Source organism: Pongo abelii, chromosome 5, assembly GCF_028885655.2.
Source record: "Pongo abelii isolate AG06213 chromosome 5, NHGRI_mPonAbe1-v2.0_pri, whole genome shotgun sequence".
NCBI classification, from domain to species: domain Eukaryota; kingdom Metazoa; phylum Chordata; class Mammalia; order Primates; family Hominidae; genus Pongo; species Pongo abelii.
In genome coordinates, this window is record NC_071990.2 from 38,858,521 (window position 1) to 38,873,020 (window position 14,500).

A 14,500-nucleotide genomic window follows, 5' to 3' on the forward strand; every position below is an offset into this window, starting at 1 on the left:
ATGTAATTCCAATTACCAGTTAACACATTGATTCTCCACTTCTTTGCCAATGGACAAACTAGTTTCTGAATATGTATATGATTCATTCAATTAAAGATTTATTGAGCTCTCTCTACAATACAGGCTCAGTGCTAGGCGACAGAAACACAAAGATTAATAAAAGTCTCTACTTTTGAAGAACTCATTGTCTACTAAGGAAAGCAGGACTAGATAACAAGAAATGTAAATTCTAAAACTCGTGGGCCGGGCCATGATTTTATGAAATTTAGAAAGTCAAATACTTCCATCAGTACCATACCAAAACAACCACAAAGATGATAAATAGAATACTAAATGAACAGAACTCAGAAAATTATCGGTTATATTCTTATATGAGAGTAAGGGTTAATATTCAAATAATTGGCTATGTGCTCTCCAAAGTGGGCTGCTCATATTCCAGGGAGACTGCAATACAAACCACAGGAATTTGTAAAGAAAACATTAACACTTATATTGATGTGTTTGTATGTTATGTATTTTAGACATGAGGTCATGCTATGTTGCCCAGGCTAGACTCTTAGGCTCAAGTGCTTTTCCCGCCTTAGCCTCTCACGTAGCTGGGACTACAGGTGCACAAAACCATGCCTGGATTGATACTAATTTTTAACCTACAAAATGAGAATAAAAATCAGCTTTGCTAATTTTTTTTTTTTTTAAAGGGAGTCTTGCTCTGTCACTCAGACTGGAGTGCAGTAGTGCGATTTTGGCTCACTGCAACCTCCACTTCCTGGGTTCAAGTGATTCTCCTGCCTCAGCCTCCCGAGTAGCTGGGATTACAGGCACACGCCACTATGCCCGGTTAATTTTTGTATTTTTAGTAGAGACGGGGTTTCACCATGTTGGCCAGGCTCGTCTCAAACTTCTGACCTCAGGTGATCTGCCTACCTCAGCCTCCCAAAGTGCTTGGGATTACAGGCATGAACCACCATACCCGGCCAGCTTTACTAATTCTTAGTAAGTGGATGGCACTGCCTCCTTCTCATGATCTAAATGTCAAAAACAGTCATTTGTGTCATAAAATAAATAGGTGACTTGACAGAAGAGTGGGAATTCCACAAAGATGCAGGGCTGAAGGTAGTGTCCTTACTTGTGCATGGGAAGTATTAAGTTAACATGTGCTTAAGTGAATTTTCCAAATGTTATCCAGTTTTAATTAAATTCTCTCTCACAAAATGACAAGTGAATTATAAAAAGGTTCCCATAGTCTGGGCAACATAGCGAGACCCCTTCTCTACAAAACTTTTTGTTTTTAAATTAGTCTGGCATGGTGGTGTGCACCTGCAGTCCCAGCTACTAGGGAGGCTGAAGCAGGAGGATTGCTTGAGCCCAAGAGGTTGAGGCGGCAGTGAGCTATGCTCATGCCACTGCACTCCAGCCTGGGTGACAGAGGAAGACCCTGTGTGATGGTTAATATTGAGTGTCAACTTGATTGGATTGAAAGATGCAAAGTATTGTTCCTGGGTATGTCTGTGAGGGTGTTGCCAAAGAAGATTAACATTTGAGTCAGTGGACTAAGAGAGGCAGACCTACCCTCAATCTGGGTAGGCACCATCTAATCAGCTGCCAGCACAAAAGCAGGAAGGGAAACAGATGACTTGCTGAGTCTTCTGGCCTCCAACTTTCTCCGATGCTGGATGCTGCCTGCCTTCGAACATCAGACCCCAAGTTCTTCAGCTTTTGGACTCTTGAACCAACACCAGCGGTTTGTCAGGGGCTCTCGAGCCTTTGGCCACAGACTGAAGGCTGCGCTGTCGGCTTCCCTACTTTTGAAGTTTTGAGACTCGGACTGGCTTCCTTGCTCCTCAGCTTGCAGAGGGCCTATTGTGGGACTTTACCTTGTGATCGTGCGAGTCAATACTCCTTAATAAACTCCCCTTCATATATACATCTGTCCTATCAATCCTGTCCCTCTAGAGAACCCCAATACACCCTGTCTTAAAAAATAAAAATGTTCCCACAATGAAACCACTGATTGAAGATAATATAACATTGTCAACACAAGCAAATAATAAGAAAATGGCCAATATGACAACTTTACTACTTACTAGTAGTAAAGATTTTATAAGAAAGTGACCTTTGATTATTTTAAATGATTAAATAAATCATTTGAAACATACTATAATTAACAATGAACCAACACACAAAAAGCATTAAAATATTTGTTGACTAAATATATATTCGTTGGATGTATTAATCTGAAAACAAGCTTAAAACCAAATTAGAATCTGGTAACAAATTAACCATTTTATAGCAGGGACACTGAAAGTACTTTTCATCTAACGATAATGGCTACTATTTATTGAAGACTTACTTATAAGCCAGACACAGTCTTAGCATTTTTATATGCATCATCTTATTTAATATTCAAAGAATTGAATTAGGTAGGTACTTTTAAAATATCCATTTTACAGACAGGAAATTGAGACACAGACAAGATTCGGTAACTTGTCCAAGCACATACCCAATAAGTAGCAGGTTCAGAAAGGGTTTGTCAAGGTCCTGAACTTATAAGACCTTGCTAAGTAAATGTAAGATATCATAAATGATTCTGACTCTGACTTCTAGACCTGTCAGCTAACTCCTCAGATCAGCAGTTCTCAAACTTTAACATACCATCTTCAGACTAGGTAAAATATGCAAGGGTGATAAGAATGAAATGCTATTTTTCAATTCTCTTTGGGAAGATTATACATACATGTGCTTTGCTAATACAAAGAGAATAATTCATATCGGAACTGCAATGTACAATCTAGTTACTTAAAAGTTACAAAACAAGAATACTGTTGATACAAATATGCATCAATATATACTACAGGGTTAAGTGAACAACCTATAAGAAAAATAAAGACTAAACAGTAATTTATAATGAAAAATTAAGAATAGAAACCAATGAAAAGCTCAACTCAACATATACTGATGATATACGTCTTTCTAAAATGTAAAGTAATTCCACCTTATGCATGTTCCTATGTTCATATGTGGAGCTTTGCAACGTTGCTACACATTGCATAGTATCCAAACTTCTTAGTAGAAAACTTAAATTAGAAGCCTTTATAAACTGTAGTATTATGCTAATGTGGGTTTATGTATGCCACATTTTGCATACTCTTAATGCTTCACTTGATTGGTTATCTGCCAAAGGATATACATAAATGAAACACTATGAGATTTCCTGCTATTTGCCAATATGTTTTGGACCAGTGGCCTTGGGCCATCTTTTGAGAAGTGTTCTTCTACACTATGAAATGCTCCAGGCTCACTTTGTATAATAACTAACTCTGTGGTGGCTGGGAGAAGCTACTCCTTTATTATTTATTATTTAATCACAAAATAGCGAGACTCCCAAGGCAAAAAAAAAAGCCCCAATTTATAATTTGTCAAATTATTTTTATTTCAGTTCAAGCCCTCTTCAGTCTCTCGGGATTCAATCTCTTATTAAAACAACCTTTCCCAAGTAACTATGAAAAAACAAACAAAATCATTCAAATCAGGTATCTTCCAATAAAATAAATATCAAATGACCCAACTGAGCTTCATTCTGATTTTAAATTCCCCCAAATCCTGAAACTATCTTCTTCTTCTTCTTCTTCTTCCTTCCCTTCAGAAAGGATCAGGTACAAAAACTTACCAGATTTTCATAATCTAAGTTCTAAATGTTTACCTATAACCTACCTTATTCAGCCACCAAACATTCCCCTCAGTCTCTTACTTCTCATTTGCTCTAGTATGTGACTCCCTATAAGGCAATCTCCCATAAAATAAGATAAGATGACTTTTAGGAATGACAAGTCATAGACTGCAACTCTAAGAAGTTGCTATCACTTATGGATCTCAGAGATTATATAACTATCCTTTTGCATACTCTCAGCCTTATTGGTCCCAAGCCATTGAAAACTGCATGATCTGTATTCTGGGAGCAGAAAAATATATGCACCTAGAGCCAAAAAGCAATGAAAAAGTCATGATGAGTGCAGAGGTTATTAGTTGTAATAATATTTGAAAATACAAGACAAGCCATTTCTGTTTAATTTCTTCAGCGGCAACTTATGGGTCTGTAATATTCTTGCTCAGATTTAAATTATATGATATTTTCCTAATTAATAAAGGTTATTATAGCATGAACTCCCATTAAAGCAGTGGAATCATCAATTGCAGCAATTTAATTTCTTTGTAGCAAAGCTACTGTGAACATTTGCATTACTGTCTGTGTAAAGGAAATTGGCTTTTCATTTGTAGAATGTTATAAAAATGTTCTACTATGCATGCTTTGACTACTGTTTGTTAAACCTAGTATCTTGGCTATTTTCTGTGAAATTGTAAAATAAAAAAAGATCAACTCTGAGAAATTTGTACAACATAAAATCTTGATTTATAAGTTTATTTGTGCCATTCTAGAACATAATCTAAAGGAAATGTTCCACAAATTATACTAGTATTTTGCTCTTTTTCCCCCATATAACCTCTTCCTCATTTGTTTTATGAACATTGATTTTATTCTAACGCCAACATAACATTCTGTACTTGATTTTAAAAAAAGAAGCAGCAGAAGAAAAAGGAACTCAGAAACAAGTATCCCCATGCAGTCTAGGAGTTACTGTCCAAAAACTACAGCCACTGACTGGCTGAGCTAAGGGGCCACTGAATTGACCAAGAATTCTTCCAAATCCAAATCTACAGTGTGTATGTAAGAATAAAGGAATGAACAGGCACAACTCAAGCCAACAACTTCATTTTAGGAACAGAAAAAGCTTAGGCAAAAAGAGTTTACAGCCTGGGCAACAAAGTGAAACCTCGTCTCTTCAAAACAAACAAACAAAAAACTAGCCAGGCATGGTAGCGCACACCTGTGGTCCCAGCTACACTGGAGGCTGAGGCAGGAGGTTCACATGAGCCTTGCAAGTCAAGGCTGCAGTGAGCCATAATCACGCCACTGCACTCCAGCCTGGATGACAGGGCAAGACCTTGTCTCAAAAAAAAAAGTTTAAGTCCAAGAAGTCCATGTATCTAGATTTTTCCTATAAAACTATCAGCCTTTAATGTTTCAAATTTAATTTTACCACCAGACTTCCACAAACCCCCAAGAATAAGCAAATATGTGGCCTGCCTTTCACCTTCTTCTATGTGTACACACACTTCACCTACAGTGTGGGAGAATAAAATCCAATTAAAAAAAGACAGAGAATATATTTTTTCCTTCTGTTTTAGAACAAAAACTCTAAAGGGTAGTAGATGGTTCTTCTGTATTCTGTGCACTAAATACCCTGAAGACACTAATGAATAATTGATGAGCTTATGATTAGACTGCTATCCTCAGTTTTGAACAACATTCATGGAACAAATTTAATTCACATCTAATATTGAATTCTCTTTCTTTTATCATGATTGAAATATGCATCAAGGTTGATCTCTGTTCCTTAGAATTTCATCAGTTGGTTCTTTACCTAAAGTCATAATATTGGTACCTGACCAACTCAGCTAAAGCACCAACTTGGGATGTCACTGACACAAATTCTCATAGCCCATCAAAAGAAGATACTGCAACTATGCCTTTGTAACAGAAGCTTACAATGCAGGTACCTTAGAAATAAATATACTAACACAAGAAGAAGAGAACCTGTTTACACTTTATAAGCAGAATACTTTCTGAAGGTCATTTCTAAAAGAAAAAATAAATTGTGGTTAATAAATTTTTTAAATGTTGTTAGATTCCATTAGTTGAAATGGCATCACATTATTTGACAAATATAAAGCCATCAAGTGTAGCAGAAATGTTGTAAAAGACAAATGCCAGCAGAAATGTTGTAACAGACAAATGCCAGCTTCTCGAAGTGTATATAAACCAAGAAGCTTATGTTTTACTTGGCAAACAGGAATCAGCCGCTGATAACGAAACAAGATTCATAAAATACTCTCTTTGCTGTAGCCATGGTAAATCTAAAGCAACCCATACGCCCCGTGGATAAAGTGAGATTTAAGTAATTAAAGAAGGTAGCTTTTTAAGGATGTTAAATGAAAGATGTTCCATGCAGACAACACAGCAAGGGGAGGAGACACTCAGTGGCACTAATGGAAAACGTGAGAGTGAAAAGGAAGTTTGTTCTGAGTAGCAACAGAGAAGAGACAGAAACAAACACTGTGGTAGACAGAATCTTACAATATAAAATGTGCCTAAACTACAATGTCTTCATAGGAACAAAGATCAGAAATGGAGAAGTGCTCATAGTTCTGTGGGGGTTAAGATCTGGGCAGATCATTTTAAGTCCCTTGAAAAAGGGAAAGGGAGGTTAGGCCGCATTCTGTAGTCCTTCAAGCTCTAAAACTGTAACAAAATCATGTATGTAGGAAACAATGTTCTCGTATACTGTTGTTAAGTATAAACTGGTTCAACTTTTTGGAGGTCGGTTTGGCAGTCTATCAAAATTTTAAATATACATTTCCTACGGCCGAGCAATTTTGTTTCTAGAAATATATAAGGTTATTAATTACAGCACTGCTTGTAACTGCAAAAAACGGGAGGGGGGTACAAAACGTCCATCAATACAGTGAATGGAAAATATATTACAGTGCATCTATACAATATAGCCATCAATAAGAATGGAATAGATCTATATGTTCTGACTTGAGCACCAAAGCATGGTCAGTGACATGAGCAAGCACACCTCATACAATAGAATCCATTTATTTAAATATACGGAATACATGTGAGGATATATGTGTGTTTAAATACATATATGTATATGTACATGCGTGGTATCTAGAAGGTACCTAAATATTTATTAAGTAAACATAGACATAGAAAAAAGAACTCCAAGCACATACATCATACTGTTTACAGCAGTAACCTCCAGAGAGGGAAGCGGGAATGTAGGAAGATAGGGAATGATTGGGAAGTTTTATGATTAAACTTAATGTATTTCTCAAGTGTTTCCTTCTTTGAGAACAAGGATGGATTTCTCTTTTACATAAATGACATTTTGAAAAATTTAAACAGTGGAAATTACTAAAGAAATATTTATCGAAAGGATGCATTTTTAAAAATGCATTTTCTTAAAAATATAGATGACCTCCTACTTGTACCAAGAAACAGTGCAATGAGACATGAGCAAACACTGATGCAGACAGAATTTTAGTTAACAAGAGACTTTTTAGAATTAGCTAAATATGTGTCCAAATGCAAATCCTGGAGGGCAGTGACTAGGTCTTTCTTCCTGGTGTCCCATAAGGATGCAATAAACAAGTATGACGCTAAACACAAATGTGAGACTCCATGTGAGTCTCAGGAATTGATTATAAAATATACATACCCATCTTAAAAATATCCTCTCAACTATTTATCATCAAACATTTTCATTAGGAAGTTCTCCATTCCCCTTGTATTCAGTGGGTATTTGGTTTCCTCATTTCTACTTTACTAATCAAGGTTATACTCCCTTATCACACTTTGTATGTTTCTCATTTTTTTCCAAATATATTTAAACTTACAAAACCACTTAATTATCATACTGCATCTTTCTTGGTGTTTGCTCTCAAAGTCTCTAGCGATTTAGGTTTTTTTTTCAACTGTCAAGTCTATAAATACTTTGAGGGGAATGTAAACAAACCTTAACAATGGTATTATCCTGAGAATCAACACCTTAAAATCTCTACATATCACTATTCAATTTTTCCATTCACAAAAATATAAAACTCATGGTCGGGTGTTTCTCGATAGTGCATAGGTGTGCATTTTCAGAACACAGGAAGGGTATGACTCTGTTCTTTCTACACTTCTATGTTATTTAGTTTGTTAGTTTAGTTATAATGGGTAGGACCCATGAAAAGCAAGTGTTTAAGAATGGAAGTTCATGAAATAAATGATTCACATAGCTGAGTTTCAAGAATGTCTGCTCTTCAACTAATATTCAAGCCAACAATTGGTAAAGGCCTATTCTGAGCCAAGCCCAGCCTAGCCACAGTGGAATAAAGAGCAGTTAATACCCAGATACCAACTAACAAAGTTTATTATCCTTCTCTTGTGCTGTAACTTAGAGATCATAGGCAAAAGATAACTGCAATTCTTTCTCCAAACACTCCCTTCGCAATCAACAAAAGATGACATTCCAAAAACAAATTATATATAAGCCTTTGAATTCGTAAGTCTTTTCATTAGAAACAATGTTGCAATATCTGGTGGCCAGCCCACAAATGCCTATTTATTCCCAAGATGACTTAAGGAATGGAGTACTATGGAAATTAACCATGATGAGTAACAATGTGGGGAAATGCAGAGTCTCAATTTAGAAAGAAAAAAAATACCTTACTAGCTTCCTGGCAATAAAAGGACAAACTCTCTTCCATTCTCCACACTCTCCCCACCCCCAAATCTCCTTCAAGTCTGAGACGAAGGGGCCAGGGGCACTCTCTGTTATCAGACCCAAGAATTACTACTCTTACCTTCTTCCCTTTCAAATGCCTTATCTGCTGATTTTCAGCAAGGTTTGCTCTCTTGGGCTTATGAGGCTGTAGAATGCAGTGTCTAATTTCCATCAACTCTCCTGTCCCTTTGGAGCTGCAATGGCCACAATGATGGTCACTTGCCACATGTGGCCACTGAGCACTTGAAATACAGCAGGTCCAAATTGAGACGAGCTGTAAGTGTAAAATATAAATTGTATTTCAAAGACTTACTAAAAAAAAAAAATGTTTTTACTGAGTAGTTGTCAAAATGGTAATATTTTAGATATATTAGTCTTCATAAAATATATTAAAATGAATTTCAACTGGTCCTTTCTACATTTTCATCAGAGTAGCTATTAGAAATTTTAAAATTACATATAAGGCTTGCGTTTGTATCTCACATTATAGTGCTGTTTGACAGCGCTGCTTTAGAGATTGTCTTAGGAAAGGCAATAAAGGGTATCCAAAGTCATACTGCCAGAATTAAAATCTCAGGCCGGGCGCGGTGACTCACGCTTGTAATCCCAGAAATTTGGGAGGCCAAGGCAGGTGGATCACCTGAGGTCAGGAATTTGAGACCAGCTTGGCCAACATGGTGAAACCCCGTCTCTACTAAAAATACAAAAATTAGCTGGGCATGGTGGCGGGCCCCTGTAATCCTAGCTACTCGGGAGGCTGAGGCATGACAACTGCAGGAGGTGGAGGCCGCAGTGAGCCAAGTTCATGCCACACTCCAACCTGGGCGACAGGTTGAGTCTCCTTAAAAGACAGAGTGAGACTTTATCTTTAAAAAAAAAAAAAAAAATACAGCCCATATGGACATATGTATTACTCAATGACAGCATTTTGTGTATTTCCTGCACATTTTGTTTCAATATAAAAATGTTAGAGGGAGCCTGGGAATAAATGGTTAAGGGGTACTGACATTCCTGTAGCAATGTAAGGAACCTCAATCTGGACTCTGGGAGATGTGGGCCCTGACTTTCCTATCAGCACATCAGCTGTCCTCTTTGGCTTTTGTTAATCTCATTTGTAAATGAGAAGACAGGGCTAATAGTTCTCTGAAGTCCCTTCCAGCTATGAGTATTCTCTTACTCTCCTTCCAAACAGCTATGTCAAGTCTCACCAGAATCCTTACCACCATAAAAACATCCAACTTAAGCAGACTTTGCTGGTGAGGAGCCCTCCTGCTTATTCACCTTGTTCACCAGTTAGTGAGAGCCAGGGATATGGAGCTGCTGGCTCTTCTGAGTTGTCAAGTCTCTCCTCTCATACCTCCAGGCCTTTTACTATTGGAACTTCTTGTATTCTCCTTGTCTGGCTAATTCTGCCTCTTTCAAGGCTCAGAACAAGCTTCAAGCCCTTCGGCAGAACCCTTCACTGACACTGCCAATCTAGGTCACCTCTTCAGTCAGATTCTGTTCACCGCCCCCATCATACCTTGCTATGATTTTGTTACGGACCTGTCTTGTTGGTTAGTAAGCTCTCAGAGGACAATAACCAGAACACAGAGACTACAGGCACTCAACACATGCTGAATAACATCTTACTCATCTTTACATCCCCAGCACCTTACAGTGACTGGCATATTTAAGACCCCAAAATTAACAAAAGAGGCCATACAGATATTAACAGACCTCTTTTCCAAATTCCAGACCCTTATATTACCACTGTCTACTTTACATTTGCACTTACTTTTCTCAAAGGTACCTCAAAACTCAATTCACACTCTCTATGCCCCTCCCTATAAAAGCCTGTCCTTATGCAATGTTCCCTAGCTCAGTGAATCCAGCTGTAGAAGCCAGAAAGACACCGCCTTCAACCTCAGCCTAATTCATCAGCAAGTCTTTTGTTTTTACCTCCTAAGATAGCTTTCAAGTCAATTTACTTCTTTGCAACTTCCATGCTACCATTCTAGTTCACTCCACCTTCATCTCTCACTCGGACCCTCACATAGCTCCTAAGTGATCTCCCGCTTTCCACTCAGACCTTCCTCCAAACTGTCCTCCATGCAGGAGCCAGAAAGAATTTCTCAAATTATAAAACTTGAGTATAAACCATTTCCTTCATCCTCTCCCTCCAGTACTCCTGTCCCTATTTAAAACCCTTCAGTGGTATTCCACAGCTCTTATCGTAAAAGAAGCACAGAAAAAAACATTTAACTGGGCCTTCAAGGCCTGTGGAATCTGGGCCCTGCCTAACTCTAATCATTCCCCCTGACATTCCCTAGCACTGACATGCTCCCTTATGCCACAGGGCTTTGGCATAAGTTGATCCCTTGTTGGGACCACGCTTCTTCTTTTCACCTTCCATCATCCAAGTCCAACTCGGGTGCCATTTCCTCATGCAGCCTTCCTTGACCCGGGTGTCTAGCCAGCGCTCTTGTCATCTGCACTTAGAAGGCTTTTCTTTTCCTTCACAAATTGTATCTCTTTGTATTTATACATTTCCACCCTTACATGCCATTTCTCCACATAAATCTTTTGAAAATATAAATCAGATCAGTCACTCCATTGCTTAAAACACTTCAGTGCCTTCCTATCTCATGCTGAATAAAAATCATACTCCACCAAGATCTACAGCTCTGCAATCCAACCACCTCCCCGAACTCATCTCCAACTCCTCTCCTGGCACATTCTGCTCCAGCCACACTGGCCTTACTGTTCCTTAAACACAGTCAAAGCTTATTACTGACTTAGGATCCTTATCATTACCTTCCCTCTACCAGAATGTCTTGTTCCCAAAGCTTCACACTACTGGCCACTCACCATTCAGGTCTTGGCTCCCTAACCACCCTACATACCCTACTACCCCCTTCACTCCCATACCATTTCTGACCTTCTACTCCATTTGATTTTCTTCACTGCTCTTAGCTCTGGAAGATAACCTCCATGAGAGCATGAGTTCTGCCCTATTCACCTCAGTGCCTAGAAAAGTACCGGGCATAGACATACTCAATACCTGTGTGAATGCTTAAAGTAATTATTGTGGTCCTTTTTCAAATAACTGCACTTCACTGACAGTGAAGAGTTACACACATGAGGATGGGATAATGTTGGCTGTGGTAGGCAGAAAAGTAAGATGGCTCCCAAGATCCCTGCTCCCTGGTACACACACCCATATAATCCCCTCCCCTTGAGTGTGGGCAGGACCTGGAAATATGATGTGATAGTTACTCCAGTAACTTTATATAATAGTCTTGTAGCTGACTGGAGGGAGATTCTCCAACTAGCCTTGAAGAAGCAAGCTGCCATGTTGTGAGAGGCCCATTGGCTAGGACTTGAGGGTGGCCTCTAGGAGCTGAAAGCAACCTCCAGCTAACAGCCAGCAAGAAAAGGAGGATCTCAGTGGTATAATCACAAGAACCAAATTCTGCTACCAACCACTGAGCTTAATAGAGGACCCTGAGCTTCAGATGAGATTATAGCCCTGCTGACACTTTGATTTCAGCATAGTAAGACCCTGAGCAGAGAAGCCAGTTGTGCCATGCTTGGACTTTTACTTACATAATGGCCATCAATACTATCAGACCCAATGCCTACTTTTTATAACAAATATTTTATTACAATGCCCTACTATTCTGAAATAAAATTCAGAGATATATAACCTACTAAACACTTTTTTTTTAATGTACTAGCAAGCCAGGCACATGTCTAATAGTCCCAGCTACCCAGAAAGTTGAGGTGGGAGTGAAAGGTGAGGCCAGCTGGACTTCCTGGGTCGGATGGGGACTTGGGGAGCTTTCCTGTCTTACAAGAGGATTGTAAACTGCACCAATCAGCGCTCTGTAAAATGCATGAATCAGCAGGATTCTAAAAGTAGCCAATCGCGGGAAGGATTGAAAAAAAGTGCACTCTGATAGGACAGAAACGAAACATGGGAGGGGACAATAAGGGAATAAAAGCTGGCCACCTCAGCCAGCAGCGGCAACCCACTCAGGTCCCCTTCCACACTGTGGAAGCTTTTGTCCTTTCACTCTTCACAATAAACCTTGCTACCGCTCATTCTTCGGGTCTGTGCCATCTTTAAGAGCTGTAACACTCATCGCAAAGGTCCGCAGCTTCATTCTTCAAGTCAGCGAGACCAGGAACCTACCAACAGGAACCAACTCTGGACACATCTTGGGGACTCGTCCAGGATATCGCTATGCGGTGAGTACCATCAGATCCCTTTTGCTTGCTATTCTGTCCTATTTTTCCTTAGAATTCAGGGGCTAAACACTGGGCACCTGTTGGCCAGTTAAAAGTGTGGCCACTGGACTAAAGACACGGTTGTCAGGCTTTCTGGGAAAGGGCTCTCTAACAACCCTTGATTCTTCGGAGTCGGGAGCATTGCTTTGCCTGGAACCAGCTTCTGCTTTTCCTGCACTTCTGGGCTGAGCCGAGGGTCGATAGAGAGGAAAGCCATTCAGCTCCGGGGTCCCAGCAAAAAGTTGGTTGACCCTGCAGCCATGAACAGAATTCTCAAGGTTACATCACCCAAGCGAGACTCGCCCATCTATCCTATCTATACTGACCCTTGCCTCTTGGGTCCTAACACCTGTCAGACAAAGTTCCTCCCACCTCTCTTCTCCAAGGCTAGTCCTGCTTCTAAACACCACTCCCTGTCCCTGATGCTCTTCTAGTTTCTCCTATAATGATAATTCTAAGATAAATTTCAGGACTCTGTTCCCTTCTTTAGGCACCCAGGATCACCAATCAGAAAGACATAATTTTTGCCCAAAGCCCCGTCATAGGGGGTACTATCTGGAATTTTAGGATGCCTCCTCAGACTAGCAGGCCTAACAAAGGCCATTCCCAAAGCTAGGATATGGGGAGCCTCAGAAATTATAGACTCCAAAGTTGAATAGGATATCCTTCCTATTCATTTGATGAGAAGTGAGGACAAAAGGCGTCATTCTTCCAATGCTGGAAATCCCTTCCCTCCCTCAGTGTATGGCCCTCCACTCCATTTTGAGGCATATCATCTTCATAGGACAAGGGTAAGGTCCCCGCACCAACAGGAGAAAATACTTGGGACTCTAACTAACAGGTTTTTGAGAATGCATCGGTAAGGGCCACTAATCCAACCTTTCTTGGTCCTCTTTGTGGTCTAAGAAGAAAGGCAAGGGTGCAGGTTTTCAAGAATGTGTCAGTAAGAGCCACTAAATCTGACCTTCCTCGGTCCTCTTTGTAGTCTAAGAGGAAAACAAGTGTTTACGCTGCTGCTTCAGTGAGCGCAACTATTCCGAACAGCAGGGTCCAGGGACCGTTGTGGGTTCTTGGATGGGGAAAAAAACAGACCAAAACCACTGATGGTTTTTCCTTTCAGATGGGAAACACTCAGGTATCAACAAGCTCACCCTTGAAATGCATCCTAAGCCACTGGGACCAATTTGACCCACAAACCCTGAAAAAGGAGCAGCTTATTTTTTTCTGCCCTATGGCCTGGGCCCAATATTCTCTCCCTGATGGGGAAAAATGGCCACCTGAGGGAAGTATAAATTACAATACTATCCTGCAGCTTGCCCTTTTCTGTAAGAGGGAAGGCAAACGGAGTGAAATACCTTATGTCCAAGCTTTCTTTTCATTGAAGTATAATCCACAACTATGCAAAGCTTGCAATTTACATTCCACAGGAGGACTTCTCAGCTTACCTCCATAACCTAGCCTCCCTACAGCTCCGCTTCCTATTAATGATGAGCCTCCTCTAATCACCCCCACCCAGAAAGAAACAAGCAAAGAAATCTCCAAGGGACCACAAAACCCCCCCAGGCTATCGGTTATGTCCCCTTCAAACTGCAGGGGGAGGGGAATTTGGCCCAACCCGAGTACATGTCCCCTTTTCTCTCTCTGATTTAAAGCAGATTAGGGTAGACCTGGGGAAGTTTTCAGATGATCCTGATAGGTATATAGATGTCCTACAGGGTCTAGGGCAAATCTTCAACCTCACTTAGGGAGATGTCATGCTACTGTTAGATCAAACCTTGGCCTTTAATGAAAATAATGCAGCTTTAGCTGCAGCCTGAGAGTTTGGAGATACCTGG

The 14,500-nt window shown here is 39.8% G+C and overlaps 1 protein-coding gene across 9 annotated transcripts in view; it reads right to left on the reverse strand.

Annotated features, from left to right (window-relative positions):
• BTBD9 (BTB domain containing 9) overlaps nucleotides 1-14,500 on the reverse strand; it is a 470,612-nt gene that overhangs the window by 435,039 nt on the left and 21,073 nt on the right. Inside the window, exon 1 of one of the 9 annotated variants that reach the window (XM_054558762.2) lies at nucleotides 1,570-2,055. The exons of the other annotated variants lie outside the window; for them this stretch is intronic. The gene's annotated coding sequence lies outside the window, so the exon portion shown is untranslated. Of the gene's footprint in view, nucleotides 1-1,569; nucleotides 2,056-14,500 lie in introns of those variants that run through there. 9 annotated transcript variants of the gene reach the window in all.